At 38.8% G+C, this 13,352-nt stretch overlaps 1 protein-coding gene across 1 annotated transcript in view; it reads right to left on the reverse strand.

Moving 5' to 3' along the window:
- The window catches only part of shisal1b (shisa like 1b), a gene marked incomplete at its 3' end in the record, with an annotated part of 101,094 nt that extends 87,956 nt beyond the window's left edge, over positions 1–13,138 (reverse strand). Inside the window, exon 1 of the mRNA XM_080875527.1 lies at positions 12,939–13,138. The remainder of the gene's footprint in view (positions 1–12,938) is intronic.
- Positions 13,139–13,352: the final 214 nt, after the last annotated feature.

Consider the following 13,352-nt stretch of genomic DNA (forward strand, 5'->3'; position numbering starts at 1 on the left):
ACAATTTTTAGTGAAGATTTATGAGATGTTGACTAATTTCCTCAAAAGCTATTTGCTTTCAGCCCTGTTCACACAAAAGGTTGACTGAGTCCAATCACAGCAGGCCATTGGAAAGAGTGTTCAAACTGAAATCAATTAATTACTTTCCTGCTTATGTCTAATTCTGAGTTTGACATTTTAACGTAGTCTGAGTTTGCTCACAAAACAAATTATCATCTGTTTCAAATAAAGTTTGGGAATGCCAGGTGACATAGAGCTGGGACATTGTGGTTTGGCAACATCAAATAAAGTTGTCAGTTAACCTTGTTTACACTGAATAAACCCCATCTTTAACCTTTTACATATGCTGCTGTGACAAGTCAAGAAGCTGTCAATCTAGTTGTCAACAATTTGATCAGACTAAAACGGTGTACTGATTTTTGTACTAGGCTATAGATATGCTTTTAAATGAATGTGCAATTTAACGTTGGAGTCTGCTGGGATTAACTTGCTTTTTGAGGCGGCCTGAAGTGGCCTCTAGAGGAACTGCAGTTTTTGTCACACTGGCACAGGCCTCATTTCTAAGCTCTGACTTGGACCTCTCTGCATTGAATCATACTTGTTATTAACCTCTGGCTGTCTTCCACAGCATGTCTTTTATCCTGTCTTATTTCTCTCTTCCCAACCAGTCGCAGCAGATGGCCCCTCCCTGAGCCTGGTTCTGCCGGAGGTTTCTTCCTGTTAAAAGGGAGTTTTTCTTTCCCACTGTTGCCAAAGTGTTTGCTCATAGGGGGTCTTATGATTGTTGGTTTTTTCTCTGTATGTATTATTGTAGGATTTACCTTACAATATAAAGTGCATTGAAATCACAACTGTTGTTGTGCATTCATCAGAAGTAGTCCTGCACAAAACTAAAGCAGTTCCATTATTTGCACATTTGCAAACATTTTGTCCCTAAAACTAATTTCAAATTGACAATAGCTGTAAAAAGTCTAACAGACATATTTGTTTTTACTAACCTCTGTGTTTTTTATTTTGAAATCCTTCAGAAGTAACATGTTACAACATAATGTTTACATTTTGGTGTTTGTTATGGCTTAAACCTAAGAGACAACTGTACATGTACTACAAAACGCAGTAATTACAGATCTCTAATGCTGATCAGGGAGTTAGGAATGCAAAGGAAAGAAGAGGATTACAGGCTCCCTTTTCAAGGAAAAAATGCATTTCTGCTTATTTTTGTGTTGATTTCATAACTTGGCTTCTTTGATATTAACTTGCTTGTAGTGATTGGAGTGGGGGCTTTTTTTGTTTGTTTGTGTTTTTTTATTTAGCAATGTGGAGCAGAGAGGTTATAGTTCACAGATTACAAAAACTCCAGGCCAGATCAAAAACTAAAACAAGGAGACAGCTGTAAAGTATTCACCTTCATCAACTTTTCCCTGTCAGCTCTTACTTTCTTATTCTGGGCATCCACTGATGACAGCCCTTACTCTGGTGTCTTCTCTTCTCTCCCTCCCTGCATCTCTGTAATCTTTAGTTGGTTGTTCATTTGAAGCAGATGCCATTGTAGCCTGCTATTGCTCTGGCCAGCACTAGTTTACCTACCTACTAACAGACTGTTAAGGTTTACTGCATTGACAGTAATGGAAGCAGTTGTCATCATCTCATGTTCAATTACATTCACTCCATCTCTCTGTCCTCTGCTTGTTTAGCCCCTGTCCTTGCACACACACAAACGGTGAAATGATACAGGCATGGAGACACATTGTCTCTCCCAATGAATGAGATTCTCTTAATAACTTTATTCTATACTGAACGCTTTGCATTAACATATATGTACCTTTGTCAATCTGTAATAGTAATAAAACATTTCAAAACTGACTTCACTGTATTTTACAGTCATAGGAAAAAGCGAGGTCTGTGTACAACACTGTGAAAAACTTAGAGAACACCATGATTCAGCAGCTTGTAGAACAACCTTTGGCAGCAATTATTTGAAGTAATCGTTCACTGTATGACCCTCAGCTTCTCACATTTTTAATGGTCATTGCAAAATCAGACTTGACAGGAAGGAAGAAATAGCGTAAGGAAAAATGGGAGACAAAATAGGTGAAAAGATAAGTTCTGAATGAATTTTGATCATGAATTTTGATGCTTTACTTCATTGAAGTTTGCAGGCATTCATTTACATACTGCTCTCTTAAGGTCCTGCCACAGTATTCCACTCAGGTTAAGGCTTGGACTGCAACCCTCTGATTATTCAGCCACTCTGTGGTAGTTTTGCTCCTGTGGGTTAATTGTCCTATTGCATGACCTAAGTTTGGCCAAGCTTTAGCTATTAGTCTTATGATCTCACGTTTGACTGCAAAATAGGTGCCCATGTGCTGCAGCTGCAAAACAACCTCAATCATCAGCCCTCCACCCCTATGCTTGAAAGTTAGTATGAGGTGGTTTTTCTGATTTGCTTTGTTTGGCTTTTGAGAAATATGGTAAACAAGTGCATTATAGCCAAACATTACCACTTCGATGTCATCCGACCCAAGGACATTGTTCCAGAGGTCCTGCAGTTTGTTCAGATGCAACTTTGCAAACTGAAGCCGAACTGCTATGCTCTTTTTAAAGAGAATATTTAAAATTTATTTCTGGTATTCTAAGCCTTTATTTGACAGGACAGAGTAAATAGGAAAGTACTGAGACAGCAGGGGGGGATGACATACAGGACATGGTCTGGGGCAGACTCAAACCGAGGACCCCTGTGGTAGCCTTTGGGATATGGGTCACCAGCTTAATGAGCTATAATGGTGTCTGTACTGTCGTGAGCTTTAACATTTAACATGCGGAGGCCTGTAGAGTCTGAGATGTAGTTTGTGGCACTTTTTCTGAGCACCGCATGGTGAATCTGCTGGGATGCCCACTCCTGGGGAGCTAGCAACATTGTTTTAACACACACACACACCTGAATGCTCCAGAACAGTAAACTACTAAAGCTTCTGCTTTTATAGGAATGGTCGTGCCTGCTCTTGATGACTTAGCCTCTTAATTCCTATGGAAGAAGTAAGGTTGTACTTTGACATGAATGCATACTTTCCTTTCTTTTAAAAGCAACACCAGCATGTACTCGCAACAGTTTTTAAAATCGACTCACAAACCCAAGGTAAAAATGTTACTGAACTCATTCTGGAAATGTTGAGTGACATTAGTGTTGAAAATGATTACATTAAGGTTGTTTTGTTCAACAAGATTTCCTCAAAACACATCAGTAATATACAATACAAGCAGAATTATGGCCAGATGGTGTTGTTGATTCACAGTTTGTATCTATTACTGGTCATACTATTACCAACTGCATGGGTTTCATTTGATCCACATTAGTTTTACTCATCGCTAGCATTTGTTACACAAGCTTTCAGAAGTGTTTGTTATGCTCATTACCGTCTGGTAGACAATATTTCTTTTCATGATATAATAATTTTTAATATAAAGACACTGGTAAACAAAGACATTGTCTTAATCAAAATAATCTTAGTGGCAATCTTATTAAGGTTTCTAATAATTTCTCATTGGGGCAAAATAGTCTAGACCCTTTTTTCTCTTGTTTTCTGTCTGGCTTTGGAGTCTATACTGACGTTTGCTTCTTAAAAAGCTAGATCTTGCCTCGAAGATAATGTTTTCCCTTCCATGTTTAGTAGGTGGAATGAGAACCCATCTGACAGGAGATTTGTCATGGATGTTGACCATGCACTGACGCTCCAAAGCTCCCGGGTTTCTGCGTGGGTATTTGTGACCTAACGGGAAACAAAGATCAGCCTGCTCTTTGGGAAATATTCACTGCTCACACAGGAAACAGGTAGAAGTTTGGGGTCCTGCTGGTTCATTGACATTCCTCATAAGTCAACATTTCCTCTTTATGACAGCGCTTGACTTACTGGTATTGACACAGAAGAGCTTTGTACAGCAAATGTCAAAAACGAGTAGTTTCATTGACTTGTCTCCAACCCCCACAGTTCAAGTTGCCGCAAATAACAATGACTCTTTTACTTACAAAAGATCATGACATGTTGAGTCAGTTGGCTGAGTTAAATGGCAAACCTGTTGGAGGCATTCAGTGGAATGTTATTCTCAGCTAATTTTATGGGCGCAAAAACAAGTTTCCATTTGAAGACAGGACCAGTTACTGAACTGTTCAAAATGAGTCCCAATTATATTCTCTGTAAAACACATTTCATTTTGTTTAGCAGGTCATCTTACATATTGTGTAACTGGTCGATCAAGTTTTGTATAGCGTGTGAGACCTGGAGCCACATTCATTAACCATTTTTTTTATGCTAAAAAGCTACTGCCTTACTAAAGAGGCACGATGCCACTTTTACAACTGAAAGGCATGGACAAAAGTGGTTTTGTGGCTAGCCTTAATGCATATATATTTGTAGGACCTTTCCCTTTGAGGGTGCAAATTTTAGGAGAGTATTTAAATTAACGCACAAACTTAATTTGCTAAGGTCTGCAGCACACAATTAACTGGAAATTGTGCTAAATTTAACGATGTGGCTGTGATAGTGTTTGCTAGCAGCATTAATCAATTTGGAATGCCAGGAGGCGATATTATCAGAATGAGTGCGTAACTGGCACAGATGGACAGCTGAAAGCTGCGAGCGCAGTGCCAAAGCTTTGGCTGTCTCCTATAACTCCTCAGTGAGTCCTCAATAATACCAGTATTTTGAAGAAAGAGCAAAACGTAACAGAACTGAATGTGAAGCATGAGAGGTTATTACATGCTATTACTGGCAGCCAAGGTTTTTTTTTTTTTTTAACAGCTAGCCCGTGAGTTTGTATTGTTTCAAGCTTTTACACAGTGAAGCCTCTATGCTGCACAAAGGCAGCCTCACATAGCATCCAAGAGAAAAACAGTCAAAACAAGTATGTGCATTAATATGTATGTGGGTCAACATCTCACAGTAAGTAAGCCTTCCTTTTCTTGTTCTGCCATCATATAGGTCAGCTGTTACACACAGGTTTCAGGTAAGCAACTGCTCTACACATTTGACCCTTTAAGTGGTATTACACCTGAACCCCCCCCCAAAAATCTACAGACAAAATATTTTAATGTATACCCTGTCACTTGCATATACCCTCATATTTACTACATACTCTGTGCTGTGCACCAAAAGCCTTTAAAAGGAAATGAAACACGACAGACATAAACATTAATTTACATCATGAAGTCCTGTTCTCAAAAACTGACATGAAGCTGAAGCTGGATTTATGAAAAAAAGTGCTTAAAATGTAAGTTTTGAGAACATGTGCAGTGCCACCTTCTATCAGTATCAATCAAAAAAAATCAAAATTTATTTATATAGCACACCAAAGTGCTTTTCAATAAATCATGATACAGATTAAAAATATATATATAAAATACATAAAATATAAATTACAGATATAAATAAAATAAATAAAATATAAAATAATTACATAATCTAAATGCAAAGCCAAATGTATTTTACCCTAATTAGCCTTGAATGCCAGGTTAAACAAATACGTTTTTAGACGTGATTTAAAAGACTGAATGGAATCTGATGCGCGAATATGAAGAGGAAGAGTATTCCATAAACTGGGTGCGGCAACGGCAAAGGCACGGCCTCCTCTGGTCTTCAGCAGAGACCTAGGTTGCACTAAGAGCAGTTGGCCCGATGATCCTAGTGCTCTCTGAGGGTTATACAGACAGAGGAAATTAGCTAGGTAGTCAGGTGCCAACCAACCACATGACGTCATGTGGTTGGTTGGTTGGTTAGCTGTTTGTAAAATACCTACATGTTAGTTTATATTAACTAACTAGTAATAGAATCGATAACTCAGAGAAAAGGACACTAAAACTCAAAATCACTTTAAGGGGATCACATTTGCGCTTCCCCTTGCTGCAACAATGAGGTTTATGTTGATAAACAAGGATATAGTCCACTTTCACTGTCTGTCTCTTTAGCAGTAAATAAATTATATATTCATAAATATAAAATATAGATTAAATCTACTGGGAGAAAAACATGCCAAAATTACTCCACATGGAAATATCAATCTTCTTTTCACAACAGCGGTCCTGCCTGAACTTGTCTTTGTCACATCTAGCAAAGTGATTTCTACTGCACACATTTTGCTTGGCGCAATCACCACTCTTTGCCACAGTAATTTAGAGTATCCTATTCAGACAAGGAAGCCTTTATGTTATTGCTCTAGTCAATCATCTCAGAGTGCAGATAATTAAATGTGACAAAGCTGATGGGGCGCTTAAAAAAAGACAAAAAATAAAGAAAAAACACTCCTCTGTATTTCTGAGCGAAAGGCTTCTGTCTGCCAGTGCATCACACAATCTGGGTATAAAAAAAAGTATGACTACTTTCTCAAAACCAGCTGGACCCTAAGGAGACTCATTTAACTGCCAATAAAGGAGCATAATTGATTCTGACCTCTAAATTTGATTTGTGCGGACGGAGAGATGAATTGCAATTCCAGTGGCTCTAATGACTGTTATGTTTCATGGGGGCAACCACTACAACATCAGTGGGGAGCGTACTTGCCGTGCTATATTAAACATTTTACTACAATATGAATTATGCATGCTGTTCCAATATTATAGTGAGTTAAGTGCCAAGAATAACAGAAATTAAATTTACTGAGAAGAAAAATTATGTATCAAGTGCAGTGCTAGTTATACTAATATCTGTCTTTTAAAAATAATGGCTAAATCCTGCCTATATGAATATTAAAGACTGTATTCTGTTTGCTCCTGTTTGATTATTCTCACTGCAAAAATTAAATGCAGTTTACAATTACATATTATTTATATGGTGCCAAATTAGAACAACGGTCACCTCAAGGCACTTATATTGTACAATCAGAAAACCCCCTATGAGCAAGCAATTAGCGACAGTGGGAAGGAAAAACTCGCTTTTAACAGGAAGAAACCTCTGGCAGAACCAGCATGGGGCTATGTGACAAAGTCGGTGAGAAGACCATTTGTCCATATTCTTAGTTAACATTCTTGTTTTGATTTAACCATATTTCATATGTAGTCTGCAATAGGCAAACATCTACTATCTCTGGTTTGTTTATGTTTTGCACTTTTACAGATTATATAATATAACATGTTGGTTTAAATCAATTCCTACAAGTTTGTTAAGTTAACATGTTATTTATTTCAACTGTTAATTTGTATTGTTTAGAACTTACCTTTACCTACCTGACTTCCAGAAACAAAAGGAGGAAATGTAGTTTTACTTCCTGCTTTATACCTTCTGGGTTCATCTGAGGTCACAGGATGAGACCAAGAGCAGAAGGGGAAGAATTCTTGTAATTTAATAAAGTTGATTTTAGAGTGTTTATGGAGAAATAGATTTATTGTTGTACTATGTATTGATTACACCATAGAGTTTGTGTTGCTAGTAAAGAGTGGCAGCAGAGGTTTGAATATAACCATGTTCATCTTACCTACCTGCTGAATGGAATAGTCCAGAGGAGAAATTGTTTGGTTCAGTGGACTATTTAAGCAGAAGAACTCAGGTGTTTGAAGAGAAAGGTTCAGGTCAGTGTAGCTGTGTGCAGTTTGACCTTAATTTCCGTTGATTTAAGTTCAGTTATGTTTATTTGAACAGAGTTAATTTGGAGTTGGGTTTCTTATTTGTTTCTTTGTAAATATTGTTTGGGTCACAAAATGGTGAATAAATCGGTTGCTACACTGGACAGCATCAGTCTCCTGCACTTCTTTGACCGCTTAAGTCAAGTCCTACCACAGGCTATCTAACTGGTTGGGGATTAGGGGAGGAAGCGAGACAGAGGTTAATAATAAGTAACGATCGAGTGCAGAGTGGTGTATAAAGACATAGAGAGTGAAAAAGGTGAATGAAGAAGAAACACTCATGAGGAAGTCCCGAGCAGCCTAGACCTACTGCAATGTAACTAAGAGACGATTCAGGGTCACCTGATCCAGCTCAAAACTTTCCTTTTGTCAAAAAGGACACTTTTAAGCCTAATATTAAAAGTAGACAGGGGGTCTGTCTCCAGAATCCAAGCTGGTTCCACAGAAGAGAGGCCTGGAAGATGAAGGCTCTGTCTCCCATTCTACTTTTAAAAATCCTAGGAACCACAAGTAAGCCTGAAATCTGAGAGTGAAGTGCTCTATTAGGGTAATATGATACCATGTGGTCCTTAAGATAAGACGGGGCATCAAGATCTTTTACACAAATTCCATCCTGGATTTAAATCCTGGAAAAACTTCTAAATACTCTTCTAGCCTTTGTTCATAACCTGTTTGCTAAGTGTATTTTGGTTTGTTTGCGTGATAACAGTGTTTATATATTTCCATTAGAAATAACTGAAACTTTTTTTCTTTAATAATTATAGAGTGATTTCAATCTTTCCCAGTATAAAAATGTATATTCATAGAAATGTATATCCATCTAAATGACATAGAAGGGGGAAATCGTAGCATTAAAGAGAAAAACATAACAGAAAAACAACTTAATCATATCTTTCATAAATAATAACCCCAGTGTCTTGCATATTTATGCTGTAATAGTGCACATATTTTGAGCTCAAAATGAAAAAGCATAATAAACAAAATGACAAAATTTACATTGAATAGCTATGTTTGTATCTGTTTCTTGTAAAATAAAGCAAGTGCATCCCTGGCTAAGGCACCAATTGTTTTTTAATGACCCAGCCGTCTAAAACAGTCTCCGTGGGCTCAGCAGTGGCAACAATAGCGACCCAATATTTGGCAAGGACAACAATTCTTTCAAACATCTTTCCTTGCTTTGCAAGTTAAATTAGGTTGGCTCGTTTCAATAAGCTTTCTGTATTTTGGTGTGTTTGCAGACATCAGTATGTTTCTTCATCCTATAGTTCCCAAACAGAATACTCACAACTATAAATATCACCAAGGGGTTTTGATCAAAGTCAAGTGGTTCAACTTCTGGGGAGCATGAATGTCTTCCAACATGTTACACCAACCCAAGTTTTTCTGTCTAGACCAAAGTGGCAGACTGACTGATCGGCCAACACAAATATTCCCAACACATTAATGTAACTTCCACTTGCTTCAACAGCTCTGACTTGAGTGAAACTTATTCTCAGTTATGAAGTTTTCACTCTTGCTACTACTCAGATTTTAGCATGTGGAGTTCCAAAAACACATATGGCACTATAATAGTGCAAGCAACACCAGAACCCATTTTTAGCTGGCTATATAACAAGTGGTAAGACAAAGACAGATGAGACACAGCATGCAGAGCGTGACACAGTGGATATAGAAGTTGTCTCTTAATAAATTCCCACCTGATGTCCCAACTTCAAAGTCCTGCACCTTGTTAAAATTTCCCAGCTGAGCCTCGAGAAAAGTAGCTTATATCTTACTTCATACTTTGCTCTCACTCTGCTGAAAAGCCTCTCAGCAGTAACATGAAAGAATACTATCAGAGACAGCACTACAACAGTGGATAAAGATCATATCCCATGGGTTGACCATTTTTATTGATTTTTAAATTTTGTATTTATATTTTATATTTCTTGATATTTATTTTTTTTCCTGGCTATTCAAACGGGTTAAATTAACTACAACTGACTGGATTTCACTGCAGTAAACTGGCGTAAATCTTTCTAAATGAGCTTTTACTGAATCACTGAAACTGGGCCTCTGCTGCTGCGCTGACTTACCTTCCAATAATTCAAACGCATTCATTTCAGGTGACATTTTTCCATTAAGCCACACATGTTGAAAGTAAAATCACAATAATTTTGGATATTAACTATCTTGCAATTATGAACAATAACTTATATAATAAAGGTCCTCGTGAAAGCACCAAGTAGCTTAGCTCTATTAATTAAAACTTAAAACAATAAAACATTCAAATTGGCACGATAAGATCCTATTCTTTGTCTTTATCATTTTTTGTACCCATTTAGACATTTAATGTTGCTCATTTCCTCTGACTAATTGCTTTGACCAGGTTTGGACCTACTCTCCCATTATAATAGGATTTTAAAAGAGCCTTTTTCTAAGGGATTATATGGCTGGCTGGTATAACTCGCTGGCTTCAGTACACGCTCTTCTTAAATTCTGTTTCATTTAAGAAGGTCAGAATACCTTGGAGGGCTGGGTCCATGGGAATAAAATGCTTTTATAACAGACTATACGTTGGGGATTTCAGTTCATCCCCTGGTAAAGCTAGTTCTACAAATTGACTCTGGAAATATTCAGCAGTGGCACGTCTCTAATTTCTTCCATGTTGTGGTATTAAATAAAGATATACATGTATATGATTAATAGTGTAAAACTTATTGAAGTCACACTAGGCTAAACAGAGGATTACATCAAATTGCAACACTGGAAAGGGTGGGTGTAGGGTCAACACTTGGTCACACTGTAATTTTTAATCAAGTGAAAGTTCTTTGTGAAGTTTGCTCATGATTAAAGGGGCTATATAGGGCCGCTTGTTAAAATACACACTATCCAAGTTTGGCCTGAGAGCAGGCAATAATCTTGTCAAAGAAATCCAATTAAAAGCACCTGGATCCTGGGGAAACACAGGAGACTGGTACCTTTTGATAAGTTATTTCTGAGAGCCGCAGGCTACTCTAGGCTACAAGGCCTCGGCACCTAATAGTCTGAAGCAGCTATGGTTTCCTTTTTTGACAACCGCTACACTTACGTGTTTATATGAACGTGCAAACATGATGATACTATACACTGACTTCAATAACAATTCCTATACAGCATAAATTTAGAAACTATCTGCCAATGATATTCTGGCTACACAGAAGAAGCCTCATAGCACAACAAGAAACTGAAACGTTCTGTTACGGACATCCTGGTTACATTGCAGTTCCACTGTGTGAATATTCACACATTCAGTCTGCTGTGAAAATTAGAAGGGTTGAACCAGTTTTACACAGGAGAAGAATTAAAGACATGGCATCTGAGAACTGGACCGTGACGAGTTTCTAAAATAGAAACATCGACAATTAAATTATGTTAGACAAATTTTAAATGGTTTGGTTTTCGTTCAACCTGTGTAATATTATTGCTGATCATTTCTGTTTTCATTTGTAGATATTATGTAAATTTGGATCTCACTAAGCTAACTCGTGAGTTGGACTGTATATTTAACTGAGCCATGATGCACTTCCATGAAGTTGGATAAATTCTTTAGCTTTACCTTTCTTACTAGCTTGTTACATCAATTCTTTCATACTTTTCATACACATACTGTTAATTTCCAGTACAATGTTATTAGGCAGCACGGTGGCACGGTGGTTAGCACTGTTGCCGCACAGCAAGAAGGTCCTGAGTTCAATTCCACCATCAGGCCGGGGTCTTTCTGTGTGGAGTTTGCATGTTCTCCCCGTGTTTGCGTGGGTTCTCTCCGGGTACTCCGGCTTCCTCCCACCGTCCAAAGACATGCAAGACTTGTGGGGATAGGTTAATTGGATAATCCAAATTGCCACTAGGTGTGAATGTGAGTGTGAATGGTTGTCTGTCCTTGTGTGTTAGCCCTGCGACAGACTGGCGACCTGTCCAGGGTGTACCCTGCCTCTCGCCCTATGACAGCTGGGATAGGCTCCAGCGCCCCCCGCGACCCTGAAAAGGATAAGCGGAAGCGAATGGATGGATGTTATTATGCACTGAGGGAATTGTCTTGAGATTGTGTAAGTAATTAAATGGTAAATGGCCTGTATTTGTATAGCGCTTTTTTAGTCCCTAAGGACCCCAAAGGGCTTTACACAACCAGTCATCCACCCATCACACACACATTCACACACTGGTGATGGCAAGCTACATTATAGCCACAGCCACCCTGGGGCACACTGACAGAGGCGAGGCTGCCGGACGCTGGTCAACAACCGAGACTGTCCAAGCCGGGGCAACTGTGGGGTTTGTTTGACAGCACAATTAATATATCCTGTTGCACTAAAGTATTTTTGATTTTTGTTCTGCTGTTAAGCTTGTATTGTAGAAACCATATCATAAAATCAACAGTATTAAATAGTGGTATCATTGTAATAACTGCTGCTCATTATATGTAATGTTTACATATGTATATAATATATATATAAGCACATCTATCTGCCCATTTTTGCTAAACAAACTTTGATTAGACATAATGAACTCAAAGGGGGAAAGACACAGGTGTCTTGCTTAAAATAGGGATACATGATAATCAAATCCTAACAATAAACGATCCATCTATTCATCTGTCCATTTATTTTGTGTTTATTTCCAGGTCCAGGTCATGAAGGACAGCCTAAAAAGAAAAGCCCTGACCTCCCTCTCCTCAGCCACATCCTCCAGCTCATCCAGGGTAACACTGAGGCATACCCAGGCCAGCCAAGAGACGCAATCTCTCTAGATTGTCCTTGGTCTGCCGCAGGGCCTCCTCCCAGTGGGACATGCCCAGAACACCTCATCCAGGAAGTCTTCAGGAGGTATCTTAGTGAGATGCCCAAACCATCATAATTCAATGTGGAAGAGTAGCAGGTATCTAAATCTCCATGCAACATTGCAGAGAACTGTCAACCAAGGTAGCCCCGCAACATCGAGAGCCCTAAGGAACTCAGAGCGGATCTCATCCGCCCCATGCGCCCTCACCCCAGTGATGGGTGAGTCATCAGACAGAGCTGTCCCTAGACTCTATTTCCTCCCTTTGGAAGGCATGACAGTGGGATTGAGGAGGTACTCAAAACATTCGTTCTTCAACTGACTATATCCTCGGTCAAAGTCATCAGCACTCCACATGCAATATACACTGTGTGGCTAAAACACCACTCTCCCTTCTTTGTTACTTACGGTTTGCCAGAACTGCTTCCAGGCAAACCAAAAGTCTTGTTACATGACCTCACCTAACTGCTCCCACACCTGAATCTTTGCTTCAGCTACTGCCAGAGCTGCACACCACTCAACCTGCTTGTACCTGTCAGTTGCCTCTTGAGTCCCACGAGTTAACAGAGCTCGATGGGGCTCCTTCAGCTCTTCTCTCTTCAGTCCACCATCCAGTTTAGGGATTACCACCATGACAGACAGCAACCACTTCGTGGATCACTCTTCGTCTGGCTCCTCACCCAGGATCAATTTCCATTTGAAGATCTACGGGACACACAAACCTATCCACCATGGTAAGGTGGGAAACAATGAGCTAAAATAAGAATAAAGAGAGCATCTAAAAACAAACAAGAGACAAATGCCAAAACTCAAAACTCTGGGACAAGAATCGTGAAAACAGCACAGTAATTCAGTTTTAACGCTGCACAATTTTTTTTCCTCACTGAAACTGCTACACCTATTTTGATGAAAGAAAATCCAGCCGTATTTAAAACATTTTAAAAAT

The sequence above is a fragment of the Rhamphochromis sp. 'chilingali' genome, assembly GCF_963969265.1.
Source record: "Rhamphochromis sp. 'chilingali' genome assembly, chromosome: 2".
In the NCBI taxonomy this organism is placed as follows: Eukaryota; Metazoa; Chordata; class Actinopteri; order Cichliformes; family Cichlidae; genus Rhamphochromis; species Rhamphochromis sp. 'chilingali'.